We start from the raw sequence: 14,795 nt of genomic DNA, 5'->3' as shown, positions 1-14,795 counted from the left end.
CAGCCTCCACGGCTGGACCCGCCAAGGTGGAGACCTCCAGCCGCCCCCCTCTCCTGGCCTCGCCTCCCTCACCTACCCGCCCCCAACCCCAGTGCGCCGCTGCTGACTGCGCATGCGCGGGCGGTCGCCTTTGGCCCCAGGGGCCGCCCTCCAGCACAACCCCTTTCAGCTGCGCCCCCGCCCTGCGTGTGGGCTGCCGCCTATCCGCCCCGGACCAGGGCTGGGGCACAGCGCATAGGGGAGGGGAGCGAGTGTAGGGGCGTCTCTCGGGATGTGTGCCATGGGTGGGGTGTTTTGGGGGGCGCTGGAGAAATCAGTCCCCTCCATCTCCTACCTCTGGAAACCCCCCAAGCCGTTGCAGAACTGCCGGCACCGCTACCGTGGGGGCCGGGACCCTACTCTGTGTCCTCCTGTGGCCCAGTCCAAGGGGCCTGGGCCTGGCCGGGGCCGGATTGGACCCCAACCACCCTGGGGTGTGGACTTGCTAAAACTGGGCGATTAGAGATTTGGTTCCAGCTTCATTGAGGGTCATTTCACTAAGGAAGGCACCGTAAAGACGTTCCTAAGACGTTTGTGAGGGTGGCAACTGAAAGAGAATTTTAAAGCTGACAGAAGAGGCGAGGAAAGGCATAGGAGATTTCCACACCCAGCAAGGAAGCCTTTCCCGAAACGGAAGAAAGAAACGAGCAAACAGAGACACCGGTAGCCCGCCCGGATCAGAGTCTGCTCCTTAGGGCAAGTTCCCTGACCAGATTCACCCGTGGGTCGCGAGCTAGCGGCATTCAGAAGAGCCAGGCCCGCAGCCTACGCAGAAGACACCTGCGCTCGGGTGTCTGTGGCGGCACAATTCACAATTGCAAAGATGTGGAAGCGACCCGAGTGCCCATCGATCCACGAGTGGATTAATAAAATGTGGCGCGTGGACACCACGGAGTGCTATTCGGCTGTGAGAAACGGCGGTGAGAGGGCACCTCCCGTGTTCTCCTGGCCGGAGCTGGAACCCGTTCCAGTAAGCCAAGTATCCCAAGAATGGACACAGGAGCACCACGTGCGCGTGCTCACCGGCAAATTGGTAGGAACCCATGGACACCTGAGTGGACGTAGAGGAATCACCTTCATCGGGTGGGGGTCGGGCGGGTGGGGGGAGGGGATGGGCATCCACACCCATTAGGAATGGGGTGGGTGCGCACCGACTGGGGGATGGGCGCACTTGAAGCTCTGACCAGAGGGGGGAGGCGGGGAGAGGGCAATGTACCTGACCTTAACATTGGGACCCCCACCATACGCTGCTAAAGCATGAGAGATAAATGAAGAAGACAACAGGGGGGAGGGGGGCACGGGCAATACATGGAACCCTAACACTTGTACTCCCATAATCTGCTTGAAAAGAGAGAGAAAAGAAAATGCAATAATCGAGGTAAGAGGCATGTTTTTTTTTTTTTTTTTTTTTTGGAGACAGAGTCTCCCTTTGTTGCCCTGGCTAGAGTGAGTGCCATGGCGTCAGCCTAGATCACAGCAACCTCAATCTCCTGGGCTCAAGCAATCCTGCTGCCTCAGCCTCCCAAGTAGCTGGGACTACAGGCATGCGCCACCATGCCCGGCTAATTTTTTTCTATATCTATTAGTTGGCCAATTAATTTCTTTCTATTTATAGTAGAGATGGGGTCTCGCTCTTGCTCAGGCTGGTTTCGAACTCCTGACCTCGAGCAATCCGCCCACCTCGGCCTCCCAGAGTGCTAGGATTACAGGTGTGAGCCAGCACGCCCGGCCAAGAGGCATTTTAAAAAAAAAAAAAATGACTCCGAAAAGAAAAGTAAAAGGAGGCCTGTCGAGCACGTCTGGGTGTGACTGTGCATCCCCCAACATCCGGTGCCACCACCAAAGATTCCTACGTGTAGCCCATAGAACGCCAAAATCAACGGGACGAGTTCTGGTCACAACTCCCTCAAAATGACATCCCGGCCTTCTTCTGCAACTCCCTCCCCTCTCAGACTCTCAAGGTTTCCTCCAGCGTGTCGGTTCCCACAGACCAGACCCTTGGTCTGAGACCCGACAGTCCAGGTGCCACGCCTGCTGCCGCGTGGCGGCGGTGCTGCGGCTTGGGGCAAGAGGAGGCCCCACGGAGCGGGCTGGGGCGCCAGGCACCGCGGCGGGCGCTGAGGGTGGGGGTGACACCCCCCCCCCCGACTGCCGCCGCGCTCTCCGAATGGGGACAGAACAAGAGGCAAAAAAAAAAAAAGCCTACGGCACCCGGTATTCCCAGGCGGTCTCCCATCCAAGTACTAACCAGGCCCGACCCTGCTTAGCTTCCGAGATCAGACGAGATCGGGCGCGTTCAGGGTGGTGTGGCCGTAGACAGCGGAGGGCGCCCCAGCCCCGCTCAAGAAGCCGAGCGTCTCTGCGCTTCCCCGCGCCTCCTCCCGCCCCAGGCCCCGCGCCGGCGCTGACCCACTCGGGGCCGGGCCGGGCTTGTTGAGTTCGCTGGCCGGGTCCCGAGGTCTCCACGGGACTGGGGTGCGGGGCGTGGTGGGCTCGGCGGGGTGGGGGGCTGTCTTCACACACACACAACACACACACACACACACACACACTCACACACACACACACCAGATGCGCCTCCAGCCTCCACGGCTGGACCCGCCAAGGTGGAGACCTCCAGCCGCCCCCCTCTCCTGGCCTCGCCTCCCTCACCTACCCGCCCCCAACCCCAGTGCGCCGCTGCTGACTGCGCATGCGCGGGCGGTCGCCTTTGGCCCCAGGGGCCGCCCTCCAGCACAACCCCTTTCAGCTGCGCCCCCGCCCTGCGTGTGGGCTGCCGCCTATCCGCCCCGGACCAGGGCTGGGGCACAGCGCATAGGGGAGGGGAGCGAGTGTAGGGGCGTCTCTCGGGATGTGTGCCATGGGTGGGGTGTTTTGGGGGGCGCTGGAGAAATCAGTCCCCTCCATCTCCTACCTCTGGAAACCCCCCAAGCCGTTGCAGAACTGCCGGCACCGCTACCGTGGGGGCCGGGACCCTACTCTGTGTCCTCCTGTGGCCCAGTCCAAGGGGCCTGGGCCTGGCCGGGGCCGGATTGGACCCCAACCACCCTGGGGTGTGGACTTGCTAAAACTGGGCGATTAGAGATTTGGTTCCAGCTTCATTGAGGGTCATTTCACTAAGGAAGGCACCGTAAAGACGTTCCTAAGACGTTTGTGAGGGTGGCAACTGAAAGAGAATTTTAAAGCTGACAGAAGAGGCGAGGAAAGGCATAGGAGATTTCCACACCCAGCAAGGAAGCCTTTCCCGAAACGGAAGAAAGAAACGAGCAAACAGAGACACCGGTAGCCCGCCCGGATCAGAGTCTGCTCCTTAGGGCAAGTTCCCTGACCAGATTCACCCGTGGGTCGCGAGCTAGCGGCATTCAGAAGAGCCAGGCCCGCAGCCTACGCAGAAGACACCTGCGCTCGGGTGTCTGTGGCGGCACAATTCACAATTGCAAAGATGTGGAAGCGACCCGAGTGCCCATCGATCCACGAGTGGATTAATAAAATGTGGCGCGTGTACACCACGGAGTGCTATTCGGCTGTGAGAAACGGCGGTGAGAGGGCACCTCCCGTGTTCTCCTGGCCGGAGCTGGAACCCGTTCCAGTAAGCCAAGTATCCCAAGAATGGACACAGGAGCACCACGTGCGCGTGCTCACCGGCAAATTGGTAGGAACCCATGGACACCTGAGTGGACGTAGAGGAATCACCTTCATCGGGTGGGGGTCGGGCGGGTGGGGGGAGGGGATGGGCATCCACACCCATTAGGAATGGGGTGGGTGCGCACCGACTGGGGGATGGGCGCACTTGAAGCTCTGACCAGAGGGGGGAGGCGGGGAGAGGGCAATGTACCTGACCTTAACATTGGGACCCCCACCATACGCTGCTAAAGCATGAGAGATAAATGAAGAAGACAACAGGGGGGAGGGGGGCACGGGCAATACATGGAACCCTAACACTTGTACTCCCATAATCTGCTTGAAAAGAGAGAGAAAAGAAAATGCAATAATCGAGGTAAGAGGCATGTTTTTTTTTTTTTTTTTTTTTTTGGAGACAGAGTCTCCCTTTGTTGCCCTGGCTAGAGTGAGTGCCATGGCGTCAGCCTAGATCACAGCAACCTCAATCTCCTGGGCTCAAGCAATCCTGCTGCCTCAGCCTCCCAAGTAGCTGGGACTACAGGCATGCGCCACCATGCCCGGCTAATTTTTTTCTATATCTATTAGTTGGCCAATTAATTTCTTTCTATTTATAGTAGAGATGGGGTCTCGCTCTTGCTCAGGCTGGTTTCGAACTCCTGACCTCGAGCAATCCGCCCACCTCGGCCTCCCAGAGTGCTAGGATTACAGGTGTGAGCCAGCACGCCCGGCCAAGAGGCATTTTAAAAAAAAAAAAAATGACTCCGAAAAGAAAAGTAAAAGGAGGCCTGTCGAGCACGTCTGGGTGTGACTGTGCATCCCCCAACATCCGGTGCCACCACCAAAGATTCCTACGTGTAGCCCATAGAACGCCAAAATCAACGGGACGAGTTCTGGTCACAACTCCCTCAAAATGACATCCCGGCCTTCTTCTGCAACTCCCTCCCCTCTCAAGACTCTCAAGGTTTCCTCCAGCGTGTCGGTTCCCACAGACCAGACCCTTGGTCTGAGACCCGACAGTCCAGGTGCCACGCCTGCTGCCGCGTGGCGGCGGTGCTGCGGCTTGGGGCAAGAGGAGGCCCCACGGAGCGGGCTGGGGCGCCAGGCACCGCGGCGGGCGCTGAGGGTGGGGGTGACACCCCCCCCCCCCGACTGCCGCCGCGCTCTCCGAATGGGGACAGAACAAGAGGCAAAAAAAAAAAAAGCCTACGGCACCCGGTATTCCCAGGCGGTCTCCCATCCAAGTACTAACCAGGCCCGACCCTGCTTAGCTTCCGAGATCAGACGAGATCCGGCGCGTTCAGGGTGGTGTGGCCGTAGACAGCGGAGGGCGCCCCAGCCCCGCTCAAGAAGCCGAGCGTCTCTGCGCTTCCCCGCGCCTCCTCCCGCCCCAGGCCCCGCGCCGGCGCTGACCCACTCGGGGCCGGGCCGGGCTTGTTGAGTTCGCTGGCCGGGTCCCGAGGTCTCCACGGGACTGGGGTGCGGGGCGTGGTGGGCTCGGCGGGGTGGGGGGCTGTCTTCACACACACACAACACACACACACACACACACACACTCACACACACACACACCAGATGCGCCTCCAGCCTCCACGGCTGGACCCGCCAAGGTGGAGACCTCCAGCCGCCCCCCTCTCCTGGCCTCGCCTCCCTCACCTACCCGCCCCCAACCCCAGTGCGCCGCTGCTGACTGCGCATGCGCGGGCGGTCGCCTTTGGCCCCAGGGGCCGCCCTCCAGCACAACCCCTTTCAGCTGCGCCCCCGCCCTGCGTGTGGGCTGCCGCCTATCCGCCCCGGACCAGGGCTGGGGCACAGCGCATAGGGGAGGGGAGCGAGTGTAGGGGCGTCTCTCGGGATGTGTGCCATGGGTGGGGTGTTTTGGGGGGCGCTGGAGAAATCAGTCCCCTCCATCTCCTACCTCTGGAAACCCCCCAAGCCGTTGCAGAACTGCCGGCACCGCTACCGTGGGGGCCGGGACCCTACTCTGTGTCCTCCTGTGGCCCAGTCCAAGGGGCCTGGGCCTGGCCGGGGCCGGATTGGACCCCAACCACCCTGGGGTGTGGACTTGCTAAAACTGGGCGATTAGAGATTTGGTTCCAGCTTCATTGAGGGTCATTTCACTAAGGAAGGCACCGTAAAGACGTTCCTAAGACGTTTGTGAGGGTGGCAACTGAAAGAGAATTTTAAAGCTGACAGAAGAGGCGAGGAAAGGCATAGGAGATTTCCACACCCAGCAAGGAAGCCTTTCCCGAAACGGAAGAAAGAAACGAGCAAACAGAGACACCGGTAGCCCGCCCGGATCAGAGTCTGCTCCTTAGGGCAAGTTCCCTGACCAGATTCACCCGTGGGTCGCGAGCTAGCGGCATTCAGAAGAGCCAGGCCCGCAGCCTACGCAGAAGACACCTGCGCTCGGGTGTCTGTGGCGGCACAATTCACAATTGCAAAGATGTGGAAGCGACCCGAGTGCCCATCGATCCACGAGTGGATTAATAAAATGTGGCGCGTGGACACCACGGAGTGCTATTCGGCTGTGAGAAACGGCGGTGAGAGGGCACCTCCCGTGTTCTCCTGGCCGGAGCTGGAACCCGTTCCAGTAAGCCAAGTATCCCAAGAATGGACACAGGAGCACCACGTGCGCGTGCTCACCGGCAAATTGGTAGGAACCCATGGACACCTGAGTGGACGTAGAGGAATCACCTTCATCGGGTGGGGGTCGGGCGGGTGGGGGGAGGGGATGGGCATCCACACCCATTAGGAATGGGGTGGGTGCGCACCGACTGGGGGATGGGCGCACTTGAAGCTCTGACCAGAGGGGGGAGGCGGGGAGAGGGCAATGTACCTGACCTTAACATTGGGACCCCCACCATACGCTGCTAAAGCATGAGAGATAAATGAAGAAGACAACAGGGGGGAGGGGGGCACGGGCAATACATGGAACCCTAACACTTGTACTCCCATAATCTGCTTGAAAAGAGAGAGAAAAGAAAATGCAATAATCGAGGTAAGAGGCATGTTTTTTTTTTTTTTTTTTTTTTGGAGACAGAGTCTCCCTTTGTTGCCCTGGCTAGAGTGAGTGCCATGGCGTCAGCCTAGATCACAGCAACCTCAATCTCCTGGGCTCAAGCAATCCTGCTGCCTCAGCCTCCCAAGTAGCTGGGACTACAGGCATGCGCCACCATGCCCGGCTAATTTTTTTCTATATCTATTAGTTGGCCAATTAATTTCTTTCTATTTATAGTAGAGATGGGGTCTCGCTCTTGCTCAGGCTGGTTTCGAACTCCTGACCTCGAGCAATCCGCCCACCTCGGCCTCCCAGAGTGCTAGGATTACAGGTGTGAGCCAGCACGCCCGGCCAAGAGGCATTTTAAAAAAAAAAAAAATGACTCCGAAAAGAAAAGTAAAAGGAGGCCTGTCGAGCACGTCTGGGTGTGACTGTGCATCCCCCAACATCCGGTGCCACCACCAAAGATTCCTACGTGTAGCCCATAGAACGCCAAAATCAACGGGACGAGTTCTGGTCACAACTCCCTCAAAATGACATCCCGGCCTTCTTCTGCAACTCCCTCCCCTCTCAGACTCTCAAGGTTTCCTCCAGCGTGTCGGTTCCCACAGACCAGACCCTTGGTCTGAGACCCGACAGTCCAGGTGCCACGCCTGCTGCCGCGTGGCGGCGGTGCTGCGGCTTGGGGCAAGAGGAGGCCCCACGGAGCGGGCTGGGGCGCCAGGCACCGCGGCGGGCGCTGAGGGTGGGGGTGACACCCCCCCCCCCGACTGCCGCCGCGCTCTCCGAATGGGGACAGAACAAGAGGCAAAAAAAAAAAAAGCCTACGGCACCCGGTATTCCCAGGCGGTCTCCCATCCAAGTACTAACCAGGCCCGACCCTGCTTAGCTTCCGAGATCAGACGAGATCCGGCGCGTTCAGGGTGGTGTGGCCGTAGACAGCGGAGGGCGCCCCAGCCCCGCTCAAGAAGCCGAGCGTCTCTGCGCTTCCCCGCGCCTCCTCCCGCCCCAGGCCCCGCGCCGGCGCTGACCCACTCGGGGCCGGGCCGGGCTTGTTGAGTTCGCTGGCCGGGTCCCGAGGTCTCCACGGGACTGGGGTGCGGGGCGTGGTGGGCTCGGCGGGGTGGGGGGCTGTCTTCACACACACACAACACACACACACACACACACACACTCACACACACACACACCAGATGCGCCTCCAGCCTCCACGGCTGGACCCGCCAAGGTGGAGACCTCCAGCCGCCCCCCTCTCCTGGCCTCGCCTCCCTCACCTACCCGCCCCCAACCCCAGTGCGCCGCTGCTGACTGCGCATGCGCGGGCGGTCGCCTTTGGCCCCAGGGGCCGCCCTCCAGCACAACCCCTTTCAGCTGCGCCCCCGCCCTGCGTGTGGGCTGCCGCCTATCCGCCCCGGACCAGGGCTGGGGCACAGCGCATAGGGGAGGGGAGCGAGTGTAGGGGCGTCTCTCGGGATGTGTGCCATGGGTGGGGTGTTTTGGGGGGCGCTGGAGAAATCAGTCCCCTCCATCTCCTACCTCTGGAAACCCCCCAAGCCGTTGCAGAACTGCCGGCACCGCTACCGTGGGGGCCGGGACCCTACTCTGTGTCCTCCTGTGGCCCAGTCCAAGGGGCCTGGGCCTGGCCGGGGCCGGATTGGACCCCAACCACCCTGGGGTGTGGACTTGCTAAAACTGGGCGATTAGAGATTTGGTTCCAGCTTCATTGAGGGTCATTTCACTAAGGAAGGCACCGTAAAGACGTTCCTAAGACGTTTGTGAGGGTGGCAACTGAAAGAGAATTTTAAAGCTGACAGAAGAGGCGAGGAAAGGCATAGGAGATTTCCACACCCAGCAAGGAAGCCTTTCCCGAAACGGAAGAAAGAAACGAGCAAACAGAGACACCGGTAGCCCGCCCGGATCAGAGTCTGCTCCTTAGGGCAAGTTCCCTGACCAGATTCACCCGTGGGTCGCGAGCTAGCGGCATTCAGAAGAGCCAGGCCCGCAGCCTACGCAGAAGACACCTGCGCTCGGGTGTCTGTGGCGGCACAATTCACAATTGCAAAGATGTGGAAGCGACCCGAGTGCCCATCGATCCACGAGTGGATTAATAAAATGTGGCGCGTGTACACCACGGAGTGCTATTCGGCTGTGAGAAACGGCGGTGAGAGGGCACCTCCCGTGTTCTCCTGGCCGGAGCTGGAACCCGTTCCAGTAAGCCAAGTATCCCAAGAATGGACACAGGAGCACCACGTGCGCGTGCTCACCGGCAAATTGGTAGGAACCCATGGACACCTGAGTGGACGTAGAGGAATCACCTTCATCGGGTGGGGGTCGGGCGGGTGGGGGGAGGGGATGGGCATCCACACCCATTAGGAATGGGGTGGGTGCGCACCGACTGGGGGATGGGCGCACTTGAAGCTCTGACCAGAGGGGGGAGGCGGGGAGAGGGCAATGTACCTGACCTTAACATTGGGACCCCCACCATACGCTGCTAAAGCATGAGAGATAAATGAAGAAGACAACAGGGGGGAGGGGGGCACGGGCAATACATGGAACCCTAACACTTGTACTCCCATAATCTGCTTGAAAAGAGAGAGAAAAGAAAATGCAATAATCGAGGTAAGAGGCATGTTTTTTTTTTTTTTTTTTTTTTGGAGACAGAGTCTCCCTTTGTTGCCCTGGCTAGAGTGAGTGCCATGGCGTCAGCCTAGCTCACAGCAACCTCAATCTCCTGGGCTCAAGCAATCCTGCTGCCTCAGCCTCCCAAGTAGCTGGGACTACAGGCATGCGCCACCATGCCCGGCTAATTTTTTTCTATATCTATTAGTTGGCCAATTAATTTCTTTCTATTTATAGTAGAGATGGGGTCTCGCTCTTGCTCAGGCTGGTTTCGAACTCCTGACCTCGAGCAATCCGCCCACCTCGGCCTCCCAGAGTGCTAGGATTACAGGTGTGAGCCAGCACGCCCGGCCAAGAGGCATTTTAAAAAAAAAAAAAATGACTCCGAAAAGAAAAGTAAAAGGAGGCCTGTCGAGCACGTCTGGGTGTGACTGTGCATCCCCCAACATCCGGTGCCACCACCAAAGATTCCTACGTGTAGCCCATAGAACGCCAAAATCAACGGGACGAGTTCTGGTCACAACTCCCTCAAAATGACATCCCGGCCTTCTTCTGCAACTCCCTCCCCTCTCAGACTCTCAAGGTTTCCTCCAGCGTGTCGGTTCCCACAGACCAGACCCTTGGTCTGAGACCCGACAGTCCAGGTGCCACGCCTGCTGCCGCGTGGCGGCGGTGCTGCGGCTTGGGGCAAGAGGAGGCCCCACGGAGCGGGCTGGGGCGCCAGGCACCGCGGCGGGCGCTGAGGGTGGGGGTGACACCCCCCCCCCCGACTGCCGCCGCGCTCTCCGAATGGGGACAGAACAAGAGGCAAAAAAAAAAAAAGCCTACGGCACCCGGTATTCCCAGGCGGTCTCCCATCCAAGTACTAACCAGGCCCGACCCTGCTTAGCTTCCGAGATCAGACGAGATCGGGCGCGTTCAGGGTGGTGTGGCCGTAGACAGCGGAGGGCGCCCCAGCCCCGCTCAAGAAGCCGAGCGTCTCTGCGCTTCCCCGCGCCTCCTCCCGCCCCAGGCCCCGCGCCGGCGCTGACCCACTCGGGGCCGGGCCGGGCTTGTTGAGTTCGCTGGCCGGGTCCCGAGGTCTCCACGGGACTGGGGTGCGGGGCGTGGTGGGCTCGGCGGGGTGGGGGGCTGTCTTCACACACACACAACACACACACACACACACACACTCACACACACACACACCAGATGCGCCTCCAGCCTCCACGGCTGGACCCGCCAAGGTGGAGACCTCCAGCCGCCCCCCTCTCCTGGCCTCGCCTCCCTCACCTACCCGCCCCCAACCCCAGTGCGCCGCTGCTGACTGCGCATGCGCGGGCGGTCGCCTTTGGCCCCAGGGGCCGCCCTCCAGCACAACCCCTTTCAGCTGCGCCCCCGCCCTGCGTGTGGGCTGCCGCCTATCCGCCCCGGACCAGGGCTGGGGCACAGCGCATAGGGGAGGGGAGCGAGTGTAGGGGCGTCTCTCGGGATGTGTGCCATGGGTGGGGTGTTTTGGGGGGCGCTGGAGAAATCAGTCCCCTCCATCTCCTACCTCTGGAAACCCCCCAAGCCGTTGCAGAACTGCCGGCACCGCTACCGTGGGGGCCGGGACCCTACTCTGTGTCCTCCTGTGGCCCAGTCCAAGGGGCCTGGGCCTGGCCGGGGCCGGATTGGACCCCAACCACCCTGGGGTGTGGACTTGCTAAAACTGGGCGATTAGAGATTTGGTTCCAGCTTCATTGAGGGTCATTTCACTAAGGAAGGCACCGTAAAGACGTTCCTAAGACGTTTGTGAGGGTGGCAACTGAAAGAGAATTTTAAAGCTGACAGAAGAGGCGAGGAAAGGCATAGGAGATTTCCACACCCAGCAAGGAAGCCTTTCCCGAAACGGAAGAAAGAAACGAGCAAACAGAGACACCGGTAGCCCGCCCGGATCAGAGTCTGCTCCTTAGGGCAAGTTCCCTGACCAGATTCACCCGTGGGTCGCGAGCTAGCGGCATTCAGAAGAGCCAGGCCCGCAGCCTACGCAGAAGACACCTGCGCTCGGGTGTCTGTGGCGGCACAATTCACAATTGCAAAGATGTGGAAGCGACCCGAGTGCCCATCGATCCACGAGTGGATTAATAAAATGTGGCGCGTGGACACCACGGAGTGCTATTCGGCTGTGAGAAACGGCGGTGAGAGGGCACCTCCCGTGTTCTCCTGGCCGGAGCTGGAACCCGTTCCAGTAAGCCAAGTATCCCAAGAATGGACACAGGAGCACCACGTGCGCGTGCTCACCGGCAAATTGGTAGGAACCCATGGACACCTGAGTGGACGTAGAGGAATCACCTTCATCGGGTGGGGGTCGGGCGGGTGGGGGGAGGGGATGGGCATCCACACCCATTAGGAATGGGGTGGGTGCGCACCGACTGGGGGATGGGCGCACTTGAAGCTCTGACCAGAGGGGGGAGGCGGGGAGAGGGCAATGTACCTGACCTTAACATTGGGACCCCCACCATACGCTGCTAAAGCATGAGAGATAAATGAAGAAGACAACAGGGGGGAGGGGGGCACGGGCAATACATGGAACCCTAACACTTGTACTCCCATAATCTGCTTGAAAAGAGAGAGAAAAGAAAATGCAATAATCGAGGTAAGAGGCATGTTTTTTTTTTTTTTTTTTTTTTGGAGACAGAGTCTCCCTTTGTTGCCCTGGCTAGAGTGAGTGCCATGGCGTCAGCCTAGCTCACAGCAACCTCAATCTCCTGGGCTCAAGCAATCCTGCTGCCTCAGCCTCCCAAGTAGCTGGGACTACAGGCATGCGCCACCATGCCCGGCTAATTTTTTTCTATATCTATTAGTTGGCCAATTAATTTCTTTCTATTTATAGTAGAGATGGGGTCTCGCTCTTGCTCAGGCTGGTTTCGAACTCCTGACCTCGAGCAATCCGCCCACCTCGGCCTCCCAGAGTGCTAGGATTACAGGTGTGAGCCAGCACGCCCGGCCAAGAGGCATTTTAAAAAAAAAAAAAATGACTCCGAAAAGAAAAGTAAAAGGAGGCCTGTCGAGCACGTCTGGGTGTGACTGTGCATCCCCCAACATCCGGTGCCACCACCAAAGATTCCTACGTGTAGCCCATAGAACGCCAAAATCAACGGGACGAGTTCTGGTCACAACTCCCTCAAAATGACATCCCGGCCTTCTTCTGCAACTCCCTCCCCTCTCAGACTCTCAAGGTTTCCTCCAGCGTGTCGGTTCCCACAGACCAGACCCTTGGTCTGAGACCCGACAGTCCAGGTGCCACGCCTGCTGCCGCGTGGCGGCGGTGCTGCGGCTTGGGGCAAGAGGAGGCCCCACGGAGCGGGCTGGGGCGCCAGGCACCGCGGCGGGCGCTGAGGGTGGGGGTGACACCCCCCCCCCCGACTGCCGCCGCGCTCTCCGAATGGGGACAGAACAAGAGGCAAAAAAAAAAAAAGCCTACGGCACCCGGTATTCCCAGGCGGTCTCCCATCCAAGTACTAACCAGGCCCGACCCTGCTTAGCTTCCGAGATCAGACGAGATCGGGCGCGTTCAGGGTGGTGTGGCCGTAGACAGCGGAGGGCGCCCCAGCCCCGCTCAAGAAGCCGAGCGTCTCTGCGCTTCCCCGCGCCTCCTCCCGCCCCAGGCCCCGCGCCGGCGCTGACCCACTCGGGGCCGGGCCGGGCTTGTTGAGTTCGCTGGCCGGGTCCCGAGGTCTCCACGGGACTGGGGTGCGGGGCGTGGTGGGCTCGGCGGGGTGGGGGGCTGTCTTCACACACACACAACACACACACACACACACACACTCACACACACACACACCAGATGCGCCTCCAGCCTCCACGGCTGGACCCGCCAAGGTGGAGACCTCCAGCCGCCCCCCTCTCCTGGCCTCGCCTCCCTCACCTACCCGCCCCCAACCCCAGTGCGCCGCTGCTGACTGCGCATGCGCGGGCGGTCGCCTTTGGCCCCAGGGGCCGCCCTCCAGCACAACCCCTTTCAGCTGCGCCCCCGCCCTGCGTGTGGGCTGCCGCCTATCCGCCCCGGACCAGGGCTGGGGCACAGCGCATAGGGGAGGGGAGCGAGTGTAGGGGCGTCTCTCGGGATGTGTGCCATGGGTGGGGTGTTTTGGGGGGCGCTGGAGAAATCAGTCCCCTCCATCTCCTACCTCTGGAAACCCCCCAAGCCGTTGCAGAACTGCCGGCACCGCTACCGTGGGGGCCGGGACCCTACTCTGTGTCCTCCTGTGGCCCAGTCCAAGGGGCCTGGGCCTGGCCGGGGCCGGATTGGACCCCAACCACCCTGGGGTGTGGACTTGCTAAAACTGGGCGATTAGAGATTTGGTTCCAGCTTCATTGAGGGTCATTTCACTAAGGAAGGCACCGTAAAGACGTTCCTAAGACGTTTGTGAGGGTGGCAACTGAAAGAGAATTTTAAAGCTGACAGAAGAGGCGAGGAAAGGCATAGGAGATTTCCACACCCAGCAAGGAAGCCTTTCCCGAAACGGAAGAAAGAAACGAGCAAACAGAGACACCGGTAGCCCGCCCGGATCAGAGTCTGCTCCTTAGGGCAAGTTCCCTGACCAGATTCACCCGTGGGTCGCGAGCTAGCGGCATTCAGAAGAGCCAGGCCCGCAGCCTACGCAGAAGACACCTGCGCTCGGGTGTCTGTGGCGGCACAATTCACAATTGCAAAGATGTGGAAGCGACCCGAGTGCCCATCGATCCACGAGTGGATTAATAAAATGTGGCGCGTGGACACCACGGAGTGCTATTCGGCTGTGAGAAACGGCGGTGAGAGGGCACCTCCCGTGTTCTCCTGGCCGGAGCTGGAACCCGTTCCAGTAAGCCAAGTATCCCAAGAATGGACACAGGAGCACCACGTGCGCGTGCTCACCGGCAAATTGGTAGGAACCCATGGACACCTGAGTGGACGTAGAGGAATCACCTTCATCGGGTGGGGGTCGGGCGGGTGGGGGGAGGGGATGGGCATCCACACCCATTAGGAATGGGGTGGGTGCGCACCGACTGGGGGATGGGCGCACTTGAAGCTCTGACCAGAGGGGGGAGGCGGGGAGAGGGCAATGTACCTGACCTTAACATTGGGACCCCCACCATACGCTGCTAAAGCATGAGAGATAAATGAAGAAGACAACAGGGGGGAGGGGGGCACGGGCAATACATGGAACCCTAACACTTGTACTCCCATAATCTGCTTGAAAAGAGAGAGAAAAGAAAATGCAATAATCGAGGTAAGAGGCATGTTTTTTTTTTTTTTTTTTTTTTGGAGACAGAGTCTCCCTTTGTTGCCCTGGCTAGAGTGAGTGCCATGGCGTCAGCCTAGATCACAGCAACCTCAATCTCCTGGGCTCAAGCAATCCTGCTGCCTCAGCCTCCCAAGTAGCTGGGACTACAGGCATGCGCCACCATGCCCGGCTAATTTTTTTCTATATCTATTAGTTGGCCAATTAATTTCTTTCTATTTATAGTAGAGATGGGGTCTCGCTCTTGCTCAGGCTGGTTTCGAACTCCTGAC

At 59.8% G+C, this 14,795-nt stretch overlaps 5 non-coding genes across 5 annotated transcripts; all 5 read right to left on the bottom strand.

Moving 5' to 3' along the window:
* Positions 1-2,238: 2,238 nt before the first annotated feature.
* LOC142868205 (5S ribosomal RNA) lies at positions 2,239-2,357 on the bottom strand. Its single transcript, XR_012917290.1, has one exon. It is a non-coding gene; the product is annotated as a 5S ribosomal RNA (ribosomal RNA).
* A 2,503-nt stretch (positions 2,358-4,860) lies between these two features.
* Positions 4,861-4,979, bottom strand: LOC142868241 (5S ribosomal RNA). Its single transcript, XR_012917326.1, has one exon. It is a non-coding gene; the product is annotated as a 5S ribosomal RNA (ribosomal RNA).
* Positions 4,980-7,479: 2,500 nt separating this feature from the next.
* Positions 7,480-7,598, bottom strand: LOC142868240 (5S ribosomal RNA). The gene has a single exon (XR_012917325.1). It is a non-coding gene; the product is annotated as a 5S ribosomal RNA (ribosomal RNA).
* Positions 7,599-10,098: 2,500 nt separating this feature from the next.
* On the bottom strand, positions 10,099-10,217 carry LOC142868204 (5S ribosomal RNA). Its single transcript, XR_012917289.1, has one exon. It is a non-coding gene; the product is annotated as a 5S ribosomal RNA (ribosomal RNA).
* Positions 10,218-12,715: 2,498 nt separating this feature from the next.
* LOC142868203 (5S ribosomal RNA) lies at positions 12,716-12,834 on the bottom strand. Its single transcript, XR_012917288.1, has one exon. It is a non-coding gene; the product is annotated as a 5S ribosomal RNA (ribosomal RNA).
* Positions 12,835-14,795: the final 1,961 nt, after the last annotated feature.

Source organism: Microcebus murinus, unplaced genomic scaffold (genome assembly GCF_040939455.1).
Source record: "Microcebus murinus isolate Inina unplaced genomic scaffold, M.murinus_Inina_mat1.0 scaf028_hap2_Mmur4.0, whole genome shotgun sequence".
Lineage (NCBI taxonomy): Eukaryota > Metazoa > Chordata > Mammalia > Primates > Cheirogaleidae > Microcebus > Microcebus murinus.
This window is presented reverse-complemented; position numbering and strand designations above follow the sequence as displayed.